General features: G+C 39.6%; 1 protein-coding gene across 5 annotated transcripts in view; it reads left to right on the plus strand.

Annotated features, from left to right (window-relative positions):
- The window catches only part of CHST8 (carbohydrate sulfotransferase 8), a 262,922-nt gene that overhangs the window by 132,696 nt on the left and 109,146 nt on the right, over nt 1–21,080 (plus strand). Inside the window, exon 1 of one of the 5 annotated variants that reach the window (XM_074968749.1) lies at nt 7,482–7,565. The exons of the other annotated variants lie outside the window; for them this stretch is intronic. The gene's annotated coding sequence lies outside the window, so the exon portion shown is untranslated. Of the gene's footprint in view, nt 1–7,481; nt 7,566–21,080 lie in introns of those variants that run through there. 5 annotated transcript variants of the gene reach the window in all.

The raw sequence follows: 21,080 nt of genomic DNA on the forward strand, positions 1-21,080 counted from the left end.
TAGGAGCAGGGGAAAAAGGCAAAAGGGAAACATAAGAATTTAGTAGAAAGGAGACCTGGATTTCTACATTTCTTGAGAAAGCAGTTTTCTTTGGCTTTTATAACTTTGGGCAACACTCAGAGGAGAAGGCTGATATTTTAATTATGGTATTACATGTGTGTTGTACCTAACATCCAAAAGCATATTCATATCACAAACTAGAGAGACAACGTAGTTTCTCATACATGGTACTGTAGAGACTATATCCAGGATGGTGCATATAGCTTGAAGCATGCTAGTGACATCGGTGAGAATTCAGAGAAGAGCAACAGAAATGAATAAGGGATGTTTAAAGCAACTAAACATTTATAGCCTGGCCAAATGGCAACTAAGGGAAGGTGGGATTATTAATTACAGGCATTTGAAAGGAGTGAACAAAATGACGGAGAGGAATTGTTAAGGGTGGTAAAAGGGGTGTAATTAAAAGGAAAGGGATGAAATGAGGCAAAGGAAAATTCAGGATAAATATCAAGGTATAGGCTTGGATTTTAAAAGGAGAGTTAGGTGCCCAAATATAATGAGATTCAGGTACCTAATTCCTTTGAAAAACCCAGCCTTATCCCTGACATTGAGCCCTTGCAAATGTGGTTTAGTATCCCAAGGGACAGCCTGGAAGACTCATCGCTTGAGGAATTTAAAACAAGACAGAAAAAGCATTGGAGTTTTCCCCGTAGATAACAATCCTGTATGTAAGTGGAAGGAAGGGGAGATTAAACTACCTAAAAGGTCCTTTCTCATCTTTAATTTCTATGATAAGACCCTGCTGCTAGTACTGAAATCTACATTGTCAGAGAATCTGCTATGAATTTAAAACATGTTGAGTCCCTCATTTAAAGCAGAGCTCAGTTAAACCACAAATCCCTCAGCACTATTAAAAAGGACCATCTTTTTTTCAGTAGATTATACCATTGGCAGAACAAATATAATCAAATTGGCCTAAATAACTTTTCAGTCAAGAGAGACATCGTGGGTGAGGTAATATCTTTCATTGGACCAACTTCTGTTGGTGAGAGAGACAATCTTTCAAGCTCTTCTTTTGGTCTGGGAAATTTAATCAGAGCTCTGTGTAAGCTCAAAAAGTCTCTCTCTCTCACCAACAGAAGTTGGTCCAATAAAAGTTATTACCTCACCCACTTTCTCTCTTTAATATCCTGGAACCGACATGGCTACAACAACACTGCATTTTCAATCACAGTCATTAATGAACTTTTATAAAGGAACTAAATTGTAGTTAAAAAACAAACATAAAATATTTCTACAGACAGACCAATTGTAGGGCTCTTTCTCCTGCCTCTCCCCTCACTAATGAGGAGAGATTATGGAGATAATTTTCATGAAAGTCTCCTATCATATAATATTATTAAATTGGACCAGCTTTCAAGGGGCTCAGAAGCAACTTATTGAAAAATAATAAATGGTTCATGTACTGAATCTTAAGTGCCAAAAGTATGAATCAGAAATACAGTATAACCTTCCTTGCAACCAATCATAAATACAGTATAACCTTCCTTGCACCCGATCATAAATACTACAATCTCCAGAATATGGATTCTATATTATTTACCTCTGCATATAAACAAGTTATACTTGAAAGAATTGTGCTTTACATATAATGAATGAAAGGCACCAAAGTCACAAGAAAACGAGAATATATTCATGTAAAGGAAGAACTCATTAGAACCAGGTGCTTCAAGAGAGCTTAAATCCATAGTTACTTATTAAACATCTACACATATAGTATTCAAAAAGGGTTCTCTCTGCCCTCTAAAGCATACAACAATAGGCATTTATGAGAATAAAATATTCTGCAGTGTTATTAAGTTTTGTGGGGGGGGGTTAATGTCTTGAGAACCAAAAACCTGCTAGTATATTGAGATGCATTTAAGCAGGGGGAAAAAAAATAAAGATAGCTAAATTTATTGCATGCCACATTGATGAAATAACTGAGCAAAATCTAAATGGGTTAGACACTGCCACTGTAGAGTGAACACCAATGATGAATGCATATAAACAATTGTGATCACATTAGATGAGATCCATTTCTGAAAGATAATTTTGCCCTGTATGTGCACGGTAACATGATATTGATGAAACAGAGTAATAAAATGCCACTTCTTCACTGTAGAAAGTAAGCGATCTGAGCAGCTAGGCTAAGTGATACAACAATAGTAGGATGCAGCTATTTCTCTCTGTGGAAATAATGTCAGAAGACTATAATACCTGGCATTTTGTACATGGGCATCATTCATAATAGTACAAAAAGGATGCTCCGGAAATAGAGCTGTGCAACATTCAATGATTTTGGTTTACAGGGGTTTGAGCAAACTTTTATGTTTCAGGTTCACTGAGTTTTGCTTTGAGTATTGAGTGAACCCCAAATCCCAAACAAAAGTAGCTGACAGCATCAAATGTACCTCATTTCATGTCACAACTATGCAAAGGCATCTAGTTTCCACCTGAAGTCAAAAATCACCTCCAGGTACACTTAACAATTCACCCTAAGCTGTGACCCTTTCAGAGAAACCTGAGCAAGTTTTGAATTAGTAATAAAAGCTGTACGCAGGTGAGTTTAAAACCATTTGGTCTTTTGCTTCTAAAATTTTGCATCGCTCTAAGCAAAAGAAAACATTAAGTTTTTCTAAAATTATATTGTATTTTAGTGTGATTTTATATTTTTCTAATTCATATCAAATGGCTACAAGTATACGTGACGGGTATGAGCAAAGAACAGCTAAGCTATTGACCATTAAATTGCATAAAAATATGATAGAGAAGAAATGTTTGGATAAGGAAGTTGGAAACCAAGATCCATTTCCTTAATATCATGCCCCCAAATAACTCTCCTCTCCACTACTTCAGTTTAAACCATCACTTTGGTGTATTATACCACTTTTCATGGGCGCTCTTTTGTTGGAATTGATTATTTTCTTTTAGAAAAAGAGCCCTGAACCCTTGGGGGAGCGGGGGGAGGCAGAAAGGTGAATAAGCATGGAGAATTACATGGATTTTGCAGGCATTTATTTTGTTTGTTTTTTAAAGGCAGGTCACAGTCTGAGCCTGACTACCTTTGACAGTGTCACTTTAACTTAAGGCCTATAAGCAAAGCGACTGCCTTTCTGCACAGTCCATATGGGCCATTTTAAATAAAAATCGGCATGGTCAGCACATATATCCAGCGGACATGAGAACAGTTATTGACGGGCCTTGGGTATGGGAACAGTGCAATTTCAGACAGCAGGAGTCAGAGGAAAGACTGTTGTGAAGGTGTCTGTAATAGAATATTGATAATTTTCATTTAGCAATGTCTGGTTCCCCCACTGCTCCTAAAGTGGAAAATTTCGAAACAAAAATAGAGTCCCGGCATGCATGCAACTTTCAGAAATGAAAACCACCGCTTTAAAAGAAAAGAAAAACAATCCTAAGTACAAGCTTGACTCAGTATTGATGGTTTCATGTCCTACTGCAAAGAAATATACAGATATCAGCTTTCATTCCCCCCCCCCAAATCTAAAGGTACTTGTTTTACAAAGGCTTTGCAGAGGCAGAAGGGAGATGTGTGCATTCAGACACTGATTAAACTGTGCCTAATGTATTATGTAAGCAATAAAAATGGTGTAAGAGAGAGATTGCAGATTGATTGAAAAAAGGTGTCGGATGTACCACTGACAGTGCGAGAGAACAAAAATGTGAGAGAACAGAACTTCTGCCTTCAGCCAAGCATTTAAACTCTCCCCACCTTCCTCTTCCAAAACGAAGTGTGCAGTGTGACACATCACAATTTACCCTACAGAGCTGCCTTATGGCAAATTGTCTCACTGCGCTTTAAAAAGAAATGGAAATTACTTTCTTCCTCACTCTGAAAATGATAAAATTTACCTGTAATATGAATCATTTGACTAGTTCCAAATCTCCTAGCCAGACATTTTTACTGATAGAATAAGGATAAATGTTTCTATTTAAGGAATCATTTTACAGCCTGTTATCAAAATGATGAATTTGTTACAAGCAAACAGACAGCACTCTGTGAAAAAGAGAAATATTTTGTAACAGTCTGTCAAACACTGTGCTTCGTTAAACTAAGAGAAATGGAAGTGTGTGCACTCTGGAATGGCAAACTGAAGTAGTTCAGGCCACCTAGCACGGCCACCCACGTTGAAACAAAAGGTCTGATGCTTTACTGCATTACTCCAATTTTATTCCAGCATAACTCCATTGAAATCAATGGAATTATGCAGGCATAGAACTGGAGTCAGAGAGTGATGACTCGTGCCCCTACTATGTCCATGTTTCTAACATGATTGCACCATTAGAAAATTTTTGTTTTTCTCCTGTTCCCTTTCTTTGTGTAGTTTTGCTCCAGTGCTTGCAATGACAGCCCCCTGCTGATGACTAGCTTTGGAATCCCCTGGATGCTTACTTAAAAACAAAACTCCATTAATATCATCAACTCACCCAATGAAGTGTGATCTGGATTCCAGGTTTATTTGTTGTTCCAAAATGATAATTTCTGGACGTTTTACTCTTTGTTTTGCTGAGGGGAAAAGACGGAGACAGAGTAAAGGAGAATGAAAATCTCTGATGGGCTGTTACTTTTTTTGGTTTTGGTTTGAGCCTAATAATTATTTTTTGTTTGTATTACAATAGGGCCTAGATCTTGATTGGGCCCCCTTTGTGCAAGGTATTGTATAAATACACAGAGAGATTTTCTACCCTGAAGAGCTTTCATTCTAAATAGACAAGACAAAGGGAGGGAGAAAGGAAGTTTTTATCCTCATTTTAGAGTTGGAGAACTGAGGCTCAGAGAAATTAAGTAACTTGCCCAAGGTCATGCTGGAAAGTTTGGTCAGAACTGTGAATGGAATTCAGATCTCCAGAGTTCCAGTCCAGTGCCTTAACCACAAGACTCTCCTTCCAAAATGCTCGGATAACGCTAAGGTATTTGTTTCAAAGTCAAGCAGCATTTTCCCCACTTACATTTATTACCCAGTTTCTCTTTTATCTCAGCATAATTGAAAACATAGCTTACATCCTAACCAAGGGAAGTGGCTGTCTCAAGGTATTGGTAACAGACCATAAAGACTTCCACTTCCACAGCACTGGTTCCATCCACCACAGATCAGTAAGTGGCCAGAGAGGGACCCAAAGTTTGAACTTTGCAAAGTTAATGGGAGACTGGATCCAGAGTTTTCATTTGCCCCATGATATAGAGAGGTGGTGAAATTGGAATCAGCATCCAATTCTGATATTCTCCAAATATGAGAGATGTTCATATTCATTTATAGTAGCTTTTGTTCAGGCCCACCTCTAGCAGTGACTGTAGTAATGACGGAAAATAACATCCATCCAATGCTTGTTTAATAGCCTGTGAATGGCTGGTATCAGTCCCATTCCTACTGGACTAAAAAGTATTGCTACAGTTTGCATCTTTGCTGACAGTCTCAGATGAGAAGGCCAAGAAACTAAAGTATTCTCTCATGCTTAGAGATTGTCCCTTTGGGTCCGGGTTGAAGCAGTTACCTGGGGCATGATACAAAATCTAGCACAGCCTCCGCCCATTCTGCATTGGCTCTGAGAATACAGGACTTTACCACCCAGGGCAGTCAAAACCCCAAAAGCTTAGCTCTTAACCTGACCCTTTGCATTATGGAAGTATTCTGAACAGCCACAGTATAGTTTAAAAAGAGCAGATTTTTAAGGAGTTCTGGAAGCTACAAAAACTGAGCAAAGTTTGTTACTTTGCTGTATATAAAGTCCTACTGAACCATGGCCAAATGCCTGTCCCTACTGAACCATGCACAAATCCCTATGCCTATTTTACTTAAGGCTGCAAAAGTCAAAAGAGCAGAAGAATCAGACCAAAAAGGTAGTTTCTGCCCCAAAACACAAAATAGTAGACAGATTTGAAACAAATAAAATAGGTATTCTCCACACAGAGAATACCAATTATTTATATTTTATCTGAGGGAACAAAACCCTGAAATGGATGCTTCCCAGATGGAGATTTTTTTTAAAGGGCCACAGGGAATAAGAGCACAAGTGCCAGTGACTTGTGCTCCTAAATAACTTAGGCGCTTTTGAAAATATTCTACATTCTCAGTAGGATTTCCAGAGTATTTTAGTTTCTTTCTCAACATGCTGCACTGTCATACACAGGCCTAGAGTCTGGGAACAGACTCCTGGCTCCTAAACATTCATGAATCTGTACTAGTTTTGTTTACACGTTAGAACCCCAAACCTTCCAAGTTTTGCATGGTTTCAGATTACAAAATGAAAAATTCTTATGTCTCTTGACATAACAAACCAACTGGCAACAAAATCTAAAGTTAAGTCTGTATTCGTTACACAGATAAGACCCTAGCACCCAATCCAAAGACCACTGAAGTCAATGGGAAAACTCTCATTGGGTTCATTGGGCTTTGGAGCATGTCACTGGGTATCTACAGTAACTTGGTACAATTGGGCTAAATTAAGAATGCAATGGTAATCATAACTCAAGAGTTTCTTTGTCTTTGTTGGTTTCAGTCTGAGCCTTAATGTTATTTTTATGTAGTTTCTCATGCTACATTTCCCATTTAACAGTGATATCATTTTGCCTTTCCTCCATAGAGCATGGCAAAAGGCATTAGAATTTGGGTTTAGCTTTCATTTGTTATTCTACCGCTAACAGAGTTTTAACCTATTAAAACCATTTCGCGGGGGAAGGCGGGGGGGAAGGGCACGGAATCGGATTTAAAACAGACAACAGTAAATTATGTTTTAATGTTAATGCAGTGCCCATGAAAGATGCTAGGTTGCCAGACTGGATAACTTAAGTCCTCTCTTTATCCACATACTAGGTACAGGGATGGCAAATGTCTAAACTATCACACTGTCCCATTAAGTATGCCTCATCCATGACTCAAATGAACCACTTCTAGAGCCTCCATGGCCACACTTGTTTTTTCTACTAGTACTACATGGCAATTGGGATGGCTGTTATTGTCGGGTGGACACTTTACCACTGAGAACAAAATATTAAATCACGAAGACTTAGGGGGAAACACTTGCATTTCTTTGCAGGTGCAGATGTTCTCTCTCATATGCCAATGACTCTCAAACTGTATTCCATGGAACACTAGTAATACACAATAGTTTGGGAACCAAGGAGGAGGAAATTGGGGTGCTAGAAAAGTAAGTGGGTCCCTCAGAGGGTCTCTCTTACAGATCAATCTGCAGAATGGAAAGTTCCCCAGGAAGGGAACTGAATATATCCAGCACTGAAATAAACAAATATACACACCCCATTGTATGCTCTTGTCCTTCACTACAGAGATTGTGACTGGTTATATAAGGGGTCTTATAGATTTGATTTGGAGAGCAGTACAGTTACAGTCTTTGCAGTAATTTATGTTGCATAGTTCTTAACTGGGCATACTGAAACCAGTAAATATGTTCTCAAAATGCAGGGAGAGATTTTTTCTGAGATCTCTGGACCAGTCTATAGCTAACATGGCATCTCAGACTCCAGCAGGTACCCTCAGCAGATGGTAAGTAGTTGGCAGCTTTAGATGTTCTAAATTAGATGAATCAAGATACCACTTGTTCCAAGGGAGTGAGTGGGTGGTTAATCACGTTCACCCTTTGTATTACTGGCAGATAATGTGGATTTTGGTAATAAGCAAACAGAGAATACTGCAGGAGATTGAAATAATTTTAAATTCACCATACGAGGTTGGTTTTCTACCCAGTATCAACTGTTTAACTCCCCTATCAAACCATGTTTGAAAATAAAAAAATACAACTTAGAAGGTACAAAATCTGAATTTTTCATTGTGAAGGTCAGAGAGTGAGCTGTTGAAAGCTCATGTATATTTTAGTCTTTCTGCAGCTCAGAATTATGGAATATACTATCAGCCCTGATAGTATATTTTAGGCATGCCAATGTATGTGTCAAAATTCTCTTGCATCTGTGGATCTAATTTCCACATTCAATTACTATATAAAATACTGTATCATGGTATTGTCTGCACAAATCAGGCAGACTGGACTTATTTTATTACCCTCTTATTAGATGGTGGATAGTTGAATGTATCAAGGTGGAATGTACAGTCCTTTATATTGTATTTTGCATGTATAGGGTGGGGGTCAAGAGCATGGAGTGGGCACCAATATACATGTTTATAAATCTAAATAGATAAATAATTATGCATCTGGACACCTAAATATTCTCTTACTATAAATCTCCTGTCAGTCAGGTTTAATCTTGTGGTGTAGTTTCCCCTACTGGCAATGCTGAAAGTATTGTAGATTGCTGGGAGTTGTTTTTAATTAAAGTATAACTTGTGGTTTACATATGAAAAATTCAGTAATTTTTCATGGTTTTCCTGTATTTCTAAAATTCTTTGCAGATGTTGCATCAGAGGAATTTCCTGAGAGTTGTCAAAAATATTGGGAGTACAGTACACTATTTGCCACTTAATCAGGATGCTCTTAATTGGAATTGCTATTTTATTAAGATTTTTTATAGAAAAGCTAATTAGATTCATGATACTGAATAGCAATAACTGCTGCTTAATGAAAACAGGCAAATATTCTACCTAATGGAGACATATTTGGCTAGTTCCAAGAAGTTAAGTGGTGTTTTACTAGGTGTTAAAAGAGGTATGAAATGATTAGCTCTGATCTTTTGATAAAGAAGCTGCCATATAAAGACTATTAATGAAAAAAAAATTACTACATTTCATTATGTATTTTAACCAGTACAGTATTTTATCTTTGTAGGCTTCACCACCACCCCTGAATTCTTTGTACTACATGCAACTGTGACACATACATAGTTCTAAGGGGATTAAATTACTTTCCCTTCAAGCAAGATAATGGATCCCAATTAAGAGAATTCTACTATACTAATTTTATGCTTTCCTGTTAAGGTTTAATTATGTTTATGAAGGGGACGGTCCGATGAGATTCCTACAATGGCATGTAACAGATCTGTGACTGCTCGTAGCAAATATATCCAACAACCAGTGATGGGACACTAGATGGGGAGGGTCTAGGCCACAAGCACACTTAATCCATCCAAGGGTATACTTGCCAGCAGCAGTTACTGTGCTTGTAGAACAGATAGTGTGCACGCCCCCAAGGTAGTCTGGCAGCTGTCTGCTAGTCAGGCCCATACGATACTCAGGCATGTTACTTCTAGGAAGGCTGATCTATGCTAGCTGTGCTAGCATAGCCCAGCCTCACTTGGACCAACAGTAAGATTTGAATTCAGGACCTTACACGCTAAAAGCATGTACCATTTGAGCAAAAAAACTTAACTTGAAGCAATGGCAAGCACATAAGCCTCTTATGTGGACAAGGCCTTTTAAGACAGACAAAGGTGCACACTCTCCTGGTGTGGGTTACACTAGCAAACAACCACCTTGTGCTCTGAGACCACAGACAGATATGACATGTCTGCCTTCTGTTCTGCAGCATGAAGAAAGTAGCTCAACACTGGGACACCTTTTTCTTTGTAGCTTAATTATTAGCTCTCCTTGTGGTACATGGTAGTAATTCATTTGTATGCTGCTGACCCAAGCGAGCAAGGATATTTCTCTCTCTATTTGTATTAAGAATAATAAGAAACATTTACTGTACTGGTGTATAACAGCACAGCTGAAGTCCAGACATTGAAATAAACCTTTCCAAGGACCTCACTGATTTAGAAATGTGTCCCAGTGCACCGGATAACCTAAGCAGATAGTGACCTTGGCAACATGGCATGGGTAATATTTTCACAAGGATGAACTAACTATTCTTGAAGAAACTCTCCAATGTATTAGGCACAAACAAGTTCTGCTTCAGTATCAGCCATGCATGTCTTCATTTTCAAACTATTTTTTCTTAAGCTAACAGATTTATTGGGGCCAATAGAAAATGTCACCGACCACTTACATCTGAGCTTTGCCGTGCTCTTCTAACACTATTGCAGAGTAATGATAGAGTACATGATTATACACCTGTCACAGTTAGAGCTACTAAGCCATAAAACAAAGCACCTGTGTTCAACCAACAGCCAAAGGGGTTTGTTAACCCTTAAGAACCAATGGAATTGTTTATGCATCCTTAGAATTATAAGGGGAGGGCTGGGATCTTAGAAAACAGTTTCTTCCTGTCTTTCCCCCCAGTCTCCTTCCCCCCATCTTCGCACTCCTCTTCCTCTCTCCCAGCAGATGAAAGAGACCCTTTCCACCACCATGTCCCTCCATTTCCCCATATAAGTGCTAGAAGAACATCACTCTGCATGACAGGCCTCCTGTCACCTATAAACCTTATCTCCCCTCTGGCCAGCCTCTTCAACACACAGTAGAGAGAAGCAGTCGCACATGAATAACAACGTGCAGTAGCAGCAGTAGGAGGAGGAGGATACAGGCTCCTCAGTGTGGGGGTCAGGAGAGGATTAGAGAGGTTAGATGGATTTTCTCAGACAACTGATGGCGGGAACAGGAGTAGAGTTCCTGCTGGACAAGAGAGACTGGAAATGAACACAATCTAGTCCCTCAGCTTTGAGCCCAGAGGATGAGAATCTCATTTTGAGGAGTCTATGGGTTAAGAGTGAAATGCTATCCTCAGCCCACGTCACTCCACATAGCGTTCTTTTCTCTTTGGGGCTCAGCTGTGGTAGCTCACAAAGGAGCATGACACCTGTGTTTCTGGATACAGAAAGAAAATATTTTAAGATACCAGCTGAAATGTCTACACATAACCCCGAGCAGTTAGTGGGCAGAAATGGTAACGCTCTCACAAAGCAAGATGGGGCAGGTGCTCCTCTCTTGCTGTGCCATCTTTATTCATCTACGATGGCACATGAGAACAGAGAAGGAAAAGCAGCAGCACAGGAAGAGAAGACACATTGTTTATTATAATAACCCTAACCCGAACCACATGCATCTGATGAAGTGGGTCTTCACCCACGAAAGCTTATGCTCCAATACATCTGTTAGTCTATAAGGTGCCACAGGACTCTTTGCTGCTTATTATAATAGTGACATCAGAACAGCCCTTCTTCCCACACCCATACAAGGAAGGAAGGGATCTGGAGAGGCAGGACAGCGAGCTGGCCTAGTGCACTACTGGGGCCCTTTAATGTACAGCTTAAAAAAGGGTTTTGTTGGTTAAAAGATGGATGGGCTTAGGAATAGCTTCCAGCAGAATCATTTATTAAGAGCTGCCTTTCACACTGTCCTGTTGTGTACTTTACATGGCTGCTGACTTAAAACACCCACGGAAAATATGTTGTGTTTCATCAACCAAGGCTGAAAAGAAAGGGGAGTGGGGGCACTGGCATAATAGGCTGGCTGAGGGTGCAAAATGTTTGGGATCTAAATTTCATGTGAGAAAACAAGGCTGTTTGGAATTTGCAGGAGAAATTAAAAAAACAAGCATTCAGAAGCAGTAAATATCTTTTTCTTTCCACACTCCTGTGACTTTAACTTGAGCATACTGAAATGTCACCACACAGCCGGTGAACATTGTCTCCTGTTTAAAGTATTTGGTCTGGATTTTTAAAGTTGACTGTCAGGCGTCAATGCTGCAAACAGATCGCCTAGTAGGGACCCTGCTGAACCGCTAACAGGACCGCATGAGTAAAGGGATCTGTGTTAGCAGGTCCAATTGCAGGGTCAAGGCCTAATTGTGTACCTACAATCAACTGCAAACACAAAATTGCAGCTACTGACAGCAAAGAATTTACATGTTAGAAACTAAGGGCTTGTCTAGATCAACACTTCATTCTCGGCAAGCTGGGGTGTAAATCTACCCCACACTAGCCTGCCAGGTACTCAGTGTCCATATGGACCCTGTTGCTGTGCACTAAAAGTTCCCTACTGTGCTTTAACCTACTTCTGTTTGAAAGTGGGGTAGATCAAAGAGCACTAAGGAACTTTTAGTGCCCAGCAACAGGGTCTATATGGACACTGAGTGTGTGGCAGGCTACAGCGGGGTAGATTTATACTCCAGCTTCCCAAGAATGAAGTGTTCATCTAGACAAGTCCTAATTATCTGGTTGTGAGTAAGATTTTCAAAATATCAGTGGGATTTGTGCTCCTAAATCAGTCACATCAGTACTTTTGAAAATCCCCACTCCCATTTGTCTGCAAATCAGGTTTGTTATGTTGGGTTTTCCCAGAAGGCAGCACTTCCAAGTTTTCTTCTGGGTTCCAATAACAGCATGCACTGTATATTTCTGGCTTTCGTATTGCTAAATATTCTGTAGGTAGCAGACTTATCCTGCCCCGTATAGAAAATTTGTAGACTGCCCCCCCAGAAAAACCCTTAAGACAGAATTATGTTTGAGGATAGAGGTCTGTTTATTTAAAACATTATTATAACACTGTAGTTATTAAAAAATGGAGAGTCAGGAAATTAGACATTTGTACTAGTAGGTTCCAACACCAATCTTCTTCTTTCTCTTACTGGTGGGATAACTACCACTAATTGGGAAGTGTAAGAAACATACCTTCTTCTCTCTATGAATTGGAATTGCAATGCATTGTACAATGCATCTGCCCTCCAGAATAGAAAAGGTACAGAGAGTGTTGTAGGAATGTTTAGGACATTCGGTGTTTGTGGCTCAAACATCGATGACTGGCATGGGAGAAGTCGATTAGTGGCCATTCTCAAGTGTATTTGATCTTTCCCCAATAGTGCCAGGGTGATAGTGTGAATCCCTACATTGTATGTTGGTGGTAGCATTTTATATGGACCACACATGGGAAGAAATGAGAGAGATGTTTTGGCCTCTGGTCTGCACCGTAAGGTCAGAGGAGCGGTCTGCTCTTCATCCTCTATTAGTGAGTGCTTGGGAGTGGGGGAGCAGAAGTTTGGTGTTGGCAAAGCTCCAGGCTCCAGAAGTGCTATGTTAGGGCTGTGATGCTTCCCCCAGGATTCCTTCCTGTCCTCTACAGGTATAATGCTAGCCCCACCTCAAGAATGCAGTTCTTCACCCATTACTACTGTGGCTCTCGCACTAAAAAATATAATTCAAAAATGTTACATATCTATGGATTCATTCTTATTTAGGCTTGGCTTTTTGATGATTGTTGCATCTGAAGTACGTGTGGAGCTGTGTCCATAATTCCAATGACTGTGCATGCTAACTGGCCATCTACACATGCATTTACTTCAGTTGCTGACAAACAATACACATGCGTATGTACATACACATTTTTTGAATTCTGAGCCCAGAAGTTTAACTTTGTGCTGTTGTAGTAATGTTATCAGAAGTTGTGAAATGCAACAGTCAAGGTCTTAATCCAGTCCTCCAGTAAATTTATCTGCCTTTACAACTGACATTTACTTAGTTAGTGGAGCTCCCCCTAAGGAAGCAATGGAAGATTATAGTGTTAATGAGATCTAATTATTTTTCTATAAGGGTTTCAAATCTTGAAAATAAATCTTTCAGAAAAAGTTATCGTGTGCATGTTATTCCTACCAAAAATTGCATTTTTTCTAAATTCGCTGTTGTCTCTGACCCTAATCCTCCAATGCATAATAAAGCAAGCTTATCAAGCCACTTGTGTATTCCTCTTTCCTGGGGCAACTTCTCATGGCATAAGAGCCACTATGGCAGCTCCTCTGCCATCCTTGCTCCCAGTTGCTGGGGAATAAAGGGTGTGGTCAGGCCATCCCTGCATCGTGCCAATCCCCAGCTTCTGGAATAGCCCCTTGGATCCATGTGCATCTGGCATAAAGCTGTTCTTTCTTATGTCAGGGGTCACAAATCCTCCTGAGCAGTGCCAGATTGGTGTTGAACCTAAGAATGTCTCTCTATAGATTTCTTACTTAAATAAATCATGCAATATTTTCATTCTAATTATTACTATACAAGAAAGTCAAAAATAAATTTAGCCTAGATTAGTTCTATTATTCTAACTTACATATTGCTAAAGATAACTGTGCTGTAAAAGGTTATTACACTTACAGTTCTTCTTTTTTGTGAGTCATAAGTACAAGGTATGAAATACAATTAGTAATATCAGAGAATTTTGGACAGGCCCATAGATAGATTGCCACAAAAGACACCTAAATAACATCTATTTGAGCAATCACATGTACCCCTAAATTTTCAAACCACTTCCTAGAACCAGTCCCTTCTAAACACACAGTTCCCATCAAAGTGCGCCGATTAAATCCTGTGCAGCTCTTGGAAAACGTAGGTGTAAAATCCATTTACAAAAATGGGGTTTCAAAAACACCCTGCAAAAATTAGACCAAAATGTATAGCTTCAGGTCTTCGATCAGAATCTGTAGCCCTCACTATCAGGCAAAGCCTGAGTTGCACAAACATTTGCTAAGAGCATTATTGGATTATAAATGGAGACTGATAACTGCAATTATATGAGACAGAAAACGAGGTGGCAAATATATAGGTTTATTACATTAGGCTTCCTTTGTGTTTTCTTCTTTCCTTTTCTTTATAATGAAGAAGCTGTTACTGGCAGATGGAATTAGGTATAAGCTGCTTTGAATGCTTTTAGTCTGTCAGATAGCTTTACACTCAAGAGCTGATGCAGAAAGTAACTTTTTCTGAATAACTTCACAAATTTTCTTTCCTGGGAACTTTAGCCTTCTTTATTCAAAAATGTTTTTATACTTTTAAGATGAAGGCTTCTAGACTATATTACAGCATCGGTAATTTTAGTGCCATCTGAACTGAATACATTTTCTGTATGGGTACCATAAGGATTTTTTAAACTTCCATTTTCTTTTATTGTGATCTGTTATGATATGATGCCAGGCTTCCCGGTGGCGTCACTTAGCAGTTAGGTCATTGGGCCCTCAATTTCACCCTCTCAATCTCTCGTGCCTCCTGTCAGCAGCTCCTCCAACACTGACCCACCTTTTGATGGGTGGAGACCTTGGCCTTCCAGTTTGGTCACCAGTTTAGGTCAATCCCCCTTTAGCAGTGTCCAACAAATTGTAGAAGGCTCTGCGTCCTTATGACAAGGAAGAACCCTCAGTCTATCTCCTGGCTTCTGTAGGTGATTCATCCCTTCCCTGCGACTTTCAATGTGTCTAACTTCTCTTTACTCCTGCGAGGGGAGGAAGTGAGATTTATGTCCCTATATGGGAAAGGTGTTTCGTGAGAGAACCAGGCCCTCCCACTCCACCAGGCTCCTACCCAGGGTCCTATGAAAGGCAAACAATGTCTGGCACTAGGGTGTAACTCAAGCCTGCCTCCCTGGGCCACATCCTACCCATCTGCCCCCCTCCTAGGTCACAAAGTCCAACATGCAATAGCAAAGGGGAGAAAAAGGTAACTGAACCTTCAGCTCAGCTTCCTCCCCAGGGGAATGTTTCTGTGGCAGCTTTGGTCAGGAGCTCTCAGGGTAGATCTGCTCTGTTCCCCCAACTACCCCCATCTGAGTTGTTTGGCTCCTTTCCTCCAGCTGGAGCATGCTGTACAGGTTCAGGGGGGCGGAGTCACTTGGGCCAGAACTGCCCCTTCGCATCCTTTCAGCTCTAGTGTGGGGTTTATACACCCCATCACATCTGTGTATAATTAAAATTATTCAGATGTTTGTCCCTAATGAAATTAATTTTAGGATTTTATTACACATATGACATTGCAAATACTACTAAGAGTTTGCATTTATATCATCAAATCATAGAAATGTAGTACTGGAAGGGACCTCGAAAGGTCACCTCGTCCAGTCCCACGCACTGAGGCAGCACTAATTATCTAGACCATTTTTGGCAGGTGATTGTCTAACCTGTTCTTAACTACCTGCTACCACAGAGATTCCACAACCTCCTTAAGTATATCTTTATTATATATTTATTATAACAGCTTCCTTCCAAGGATCTCAAAGTATTAATTGGGTCTTGTATCACTTCAGCAAGGTAGGTAAGTATCTTCCCTATTTTGCAGATGGGTACGATGAAGCACAGAGGTTAACTGACTTGCCCAAGCTCATGCAGTGATTCATTAGAAGAGCTGGGAATCAAATCCAGGAGTCCTATCTCTCACCACTAGAAAACACTCCCTCCCTAAACAAATGGTTTATTTTATGTTAACTATGTTTACTCTTCACATCTGCGAAAGTAGAACAAATTACTCGGCCCAGATTGTGGCTGGCATTTGACCAGAGTAGTAAGAAAGGCATATGCTCACTCCCTTCCAGGCTCATCATGCAGCTCCAATCCCAAGCTTTGGCTCAGGGCCCACAGAGATGGAGCTAAGCTCTCCAAGGTGGACACATCATGGCTCAGCACCCTTGTGCATCAGCTGTCAGGCCAGGGCAGAGGAGAAGGGCACCAACCCCCAGACACATTCTGCCCTGGGACAGCCAGTACAATCTCCAGCACCTATCCCTGTTGAACTCCCCTCTCTTTTTGGTGAGACGGTTGCTTTAAAAGGCATGCTAAAACCCCTGTATCTGTAATGGGTAGGTCAACAGTATAATTGTACTGAGAAACTCATGTGCCGCTACCTGTGGTTTTCCTCAACATCTTGTGGCTCACGTGAAGGCATTCCCTCCAGCACTTAATGCCTTACATTGAAAGGCTTGTGCTGTAATGGCAAATTGAAGCAAGAGTTATGCCCATGATACACCCTCAATAGCCTATGAGTATTATGTTAGGGAAATGTCCTGATTTATTATAATTAAGACAGATACTGTGTAGAATCCTTTTAACTACAGCCAGTAAATATGTTCCAGAACTAGGTCTGAAAAAATAAATACCCAAGATAGCACTACGGTTGCCAAAAGAGAAATGGGATGACTTACATCCTGTATTAGATTAACAACTGAATTGTTTGACAAAAGATGGGCCAACAGGGATAAGCTGGTTAAAACACATCATTGATACAACTTTTATCACTATATGCAAACTTGCTGCAAGCTATAACTTATCCTGTCTTAACTCTCCCTTACCTTGTATATCTGAAACCCTCTCTTTTACTGCTTGGGCAAGCAAATATCAAATAGTTCACCTTTAATACAACATTAGAAACTAAAATCCCGTACGCAATCTGTTGCATTCAAACATGATTCCTGGAAGTATCACCAAGGAAAATGGCATACTAGCAGTATCACTAACGTTAAGACATGCGGTGCTTCTGGAGGTGCAGTATTTCAAGAGAGATGCAAAAATGAGATCATGAATATTTGTAATCATTAAAGATTTTGGCACTTTTCACATGATTATGATTGCTCAGCCTGCGTCTTGCCTAAATTCCAACTTGAGTAATTCCATTCTGAATATATTAATTGACGTTTTTCTATCCCATCCTAAAAAACACAAATAAATACTATATAGTATACTAATGTAGATGGCTGATAATATGACCACTGTCGTGAACGCAGTTTCTAATGTTCTGGATAGACTGAAATAATCCAAAATGTAATGGTACTCCCCCATTATGTCTTCTCGAGGATCCTAAGAAAAGGGACCATCCTTAACAGACATGGTTTCTGCTTTAGTAATCTCCCAGGGGAGTTGTTATGCAACACTGTCCTTTGAGGATAGCCTATATGTTTATCTTCTTTTGGAAAGAGCAGGCAATGTCAGATGCTTACAAAATCTTATCAGAGATAACCTAACAATGCTGTATAACTCTGCATTCCCGCTTCCTTCAATTTTCTCCTTTTTATCTTTGGGATGGATTCCAATACCCTTACTCACCCCAAGTAAGTCCAATGGGACTACCCATGAAGTAAGATTCTGGGAGCACTTGATCCTGGACTTATGGAAAGGCTACAGCTTAGAGATGTGAGAAATTTACGATCTTTGGTTTACTTTCTTGTACAAACTTTTTTTGTGCTTTCATTTTATCTGTTCTCACACACAAACTAAAAAATGTAGGGCTGTAACTTCAGCAACATAATTATTGTTTGCCCTGAAAGCATAAACCACATTTTTGAAAGGAAAGACATCTTTGCTTGACAAATGGGTTCAGAAACATGTCCCCATTTTATTTGGTCTATTTTTAGTCTAACTATTCATACACCTTAACAATACTTCATGCAACAACAGGCCTACTTTCAAATTCATCAGGATATGTGCAAAAAAACCCCTAGATTTTGGTGTAGTTTTGTCTTTCATTTTTACCATTTCACACATCTCTCGCCTAGCATATCCATCAACCCTTCAACAACTACAATATCTACAGACTCTAGGAGCCATTCAGCTGGTACCAAGCATATAGTTTACATTACAGTGTTTTAACCCCTAAACTCTATTTGTGGAAATTTACATGCACCTGCAACTACATTACTGCTTGGGCTGTGATGATGAATAAGAAGCTGAAAGAAAAAGGGTGATTTGTTTTCAACTATAAATTGCATTTTCTCTGACGTTTCATATTCACCCAATCCAGAGACCTTCCGGTTAATCATTCACTTTGTAGATGTTCTTGAGGAATTTTGCTGCTAGAGAACTAATCTCACTAGAGAATTTCAGTCTTGTTAGTGGACTGAATGGCTGCATCTAATTTTGGGGGTCTTATTTTTTTGATTGTTCCAGGAAAATTATGTCATCCCTGAATATCTAACATTGTCTCCCTGTTATTACCATCACCCACTTATAAGAGCTTAAATGTGTTTTGTTTCCCCCATGTTAATTCTAATCAGAACCAGCTATCACCATTCTATATAATTTTGAAGTGTAATTATTCCCACACATTTTATTTAGCAGTTATCCTCATTACCAAGTAACATGATTCACTTCAGCACAGCTGACAAGCTATCCAATTAACTTCCCAACAGAAAGGAACTCTCTTACCCTAAAAGGGTAGGACTCATTCAAAATTCTTCAGTGCAAAAGGTCCTGACTATGCAGGTGTTTTGACCTCCTACAATACATTATCCACGTATTTTAATGGTGGGCCTTGCCTCATTGCCCGTGTTTTTTAAACGATAAAGTTAGATTTGGCTATTTATTAAGTCTAACTTATCTATGGCAATCTCCACCCAAATACCAGTGCACCAAGCTGACCAATACTTTTCTCCTCACTTCATTTTTGGGCATTATCCATCCTATGGATCATTAGTAAAGAGATATTTCGTGGTTCAAACAGCATTTTATTTCTGGCAACTCCACTGACAGCAAGTAGTTAGCATGAATTCCTGTACAAAGGATGTGCAAACCAAATGTAAAACTCTAAGAATACGTCAACTTACAACACTATGAGGAGTTTGCAGAAGCTCTGCTCCTTTGGAAGTCAACAGCAAAACTCTCTAAGTTCCATGGGAGCAGAGTTCACCAGCACTGAGCATACCTCAAAAATCAAACACACACATACACACACTCACGTCAGACACAAAAATAGTACCAACTGGGTTGGCCCCCAAATTTGATCTATTTGAAAATAGTTGTAATTTGGTGAGGAATATTAGCCATCTTTAGCATTTCTGTTTCATTCAATAAATCTACCACTCCACTGAGAGACACTTCTTGGTATTTTTTGCACCAAGAGCTCCTTTTGTGGCACTAACATAACATAAATGCTAGCTCTATCGCAACAGTTAATTAAATTTCCCATCCCTCTACCAGCATCAAAGATGTGTGGAAATTAGAGAAATAAAAGGTTTATGATCCGTAGGTCATCTAACCCATTACCCTGAAGATCCTGGATTGTTCCTGGCAACACACTTGCTAGTACCAAGGGGTGATGTTTCTAGTATTTGCCAAAGACAACCATTCCATCTCTACTAGTTTTTCTAGTATCCAGAATAAATTTCCCATGTCTTAATTTTATATCCCACTGTCAATAAGACATGTCTTGACCTATCCTAAATAATCTTCCATATCCTTGGGATTCTGTTATAGTTGTAAAAGACTAAACCATTCCAGAAAGTAGGGGGAACAGAAGATGAACCACCTAAATGTCAGAATCTGGAAGTGTTATTCCTACAGAGGCACTATTGTGTAGCACACACTCACTGGCAGCAGTCACTATCGGTGCAGACTGTGTTCCACACCACAGCTTCTTGCAGGAGATATAGCAATAATCAAGCCCACACACTTCCAGGGCACCACTTGTATTCAGGACATGCAGCCAACCACGTCATGTCTTCTCCAGTTCCCACACTGGGACAGCCATAATCTTACAAAATGGTAGACGGCTCTGTGACCTCGGCTTTCATTTAGTTCATGCACCATAAGCACAAGAACATGCCTGTTCTTTCTCTCACTTCTTCAGTGGGAGATAAGCCATTGATTTTAACAGGAGTAGTACTGGGATGAAGATGTGCCATGTTAATTGCAGGTCTGTCAGAAACACGGTTGTGGGTAAAAAAAAAAAAGAGAAGGAAATTAACAGCTGCTAAGCGGACAAAAACAGGAAGGGAAAAGTTATTCAAATAATGGGAAATTCACCATAGAAATTACTCAGCAGTGTCCTGTTATTAATGAGTGCTCTTTTGTGACAGTTGAAGGTTAGAGTGTGTGTTTTTGTGCTAACTGCTAAGCAGCGATTCTGACAATATGTCATCCATTTTCTGGGATAATTTTTTTCACCAATATGCAAGTATGACACACTCTTTGGGGGCATTTTAGTGTACTGAACATATTTACAGTATAGACACAAAATAAGGTGCTTATCCTTGATTAGAGCTTTCAGCTGCTTGGAACCACTGCAAAGAGAAAACAACAGTAGATCCTACATTTTAGATGGTGTTTTTCAAGATAGAATGCCTTAATTTGAAGTTTAACATCTTTCAAAGCAAGTTTTTACTTTTGTCTTAAAGTATGTTTGGTTGGACACTTTGATCAATGCTTACTAGTGATGTTCCTTCATGCACTTACAGTATTGCTCTGTAATACAAGCACAGGGGAAATCACAGCTTAAAAATAAATTAACTTTATGCAGCATGGGGAGCGAATGTCAATGACAACTGAATAGGTTTTTATCTGATACTGAATTCTATACTGCCTAAGGCTTCTGGCTCAAGGCCTAATAATTCAATGGCAAATTAGCAAAAAGTAAACTCATAACAGCCTTTCAAAGACTACCACAGACCAGGAAAAAAAACCCATGATGTAAGATATGAGGCTTTCCAGATCTTGATACC

This window comes from Natator depressus, chromosome 12, assembly GCF_965152275.1.
Source record: "Natator depressus isolate rNatDep1 chromosome 12, rNatDep2.hap1, whole genome shotgun sequence".
Taxonomy (NCBI): Eukaryota; Metazoa; Chordata; order Testudines; family Cheloniidae; genus Natator; species Natator depressus.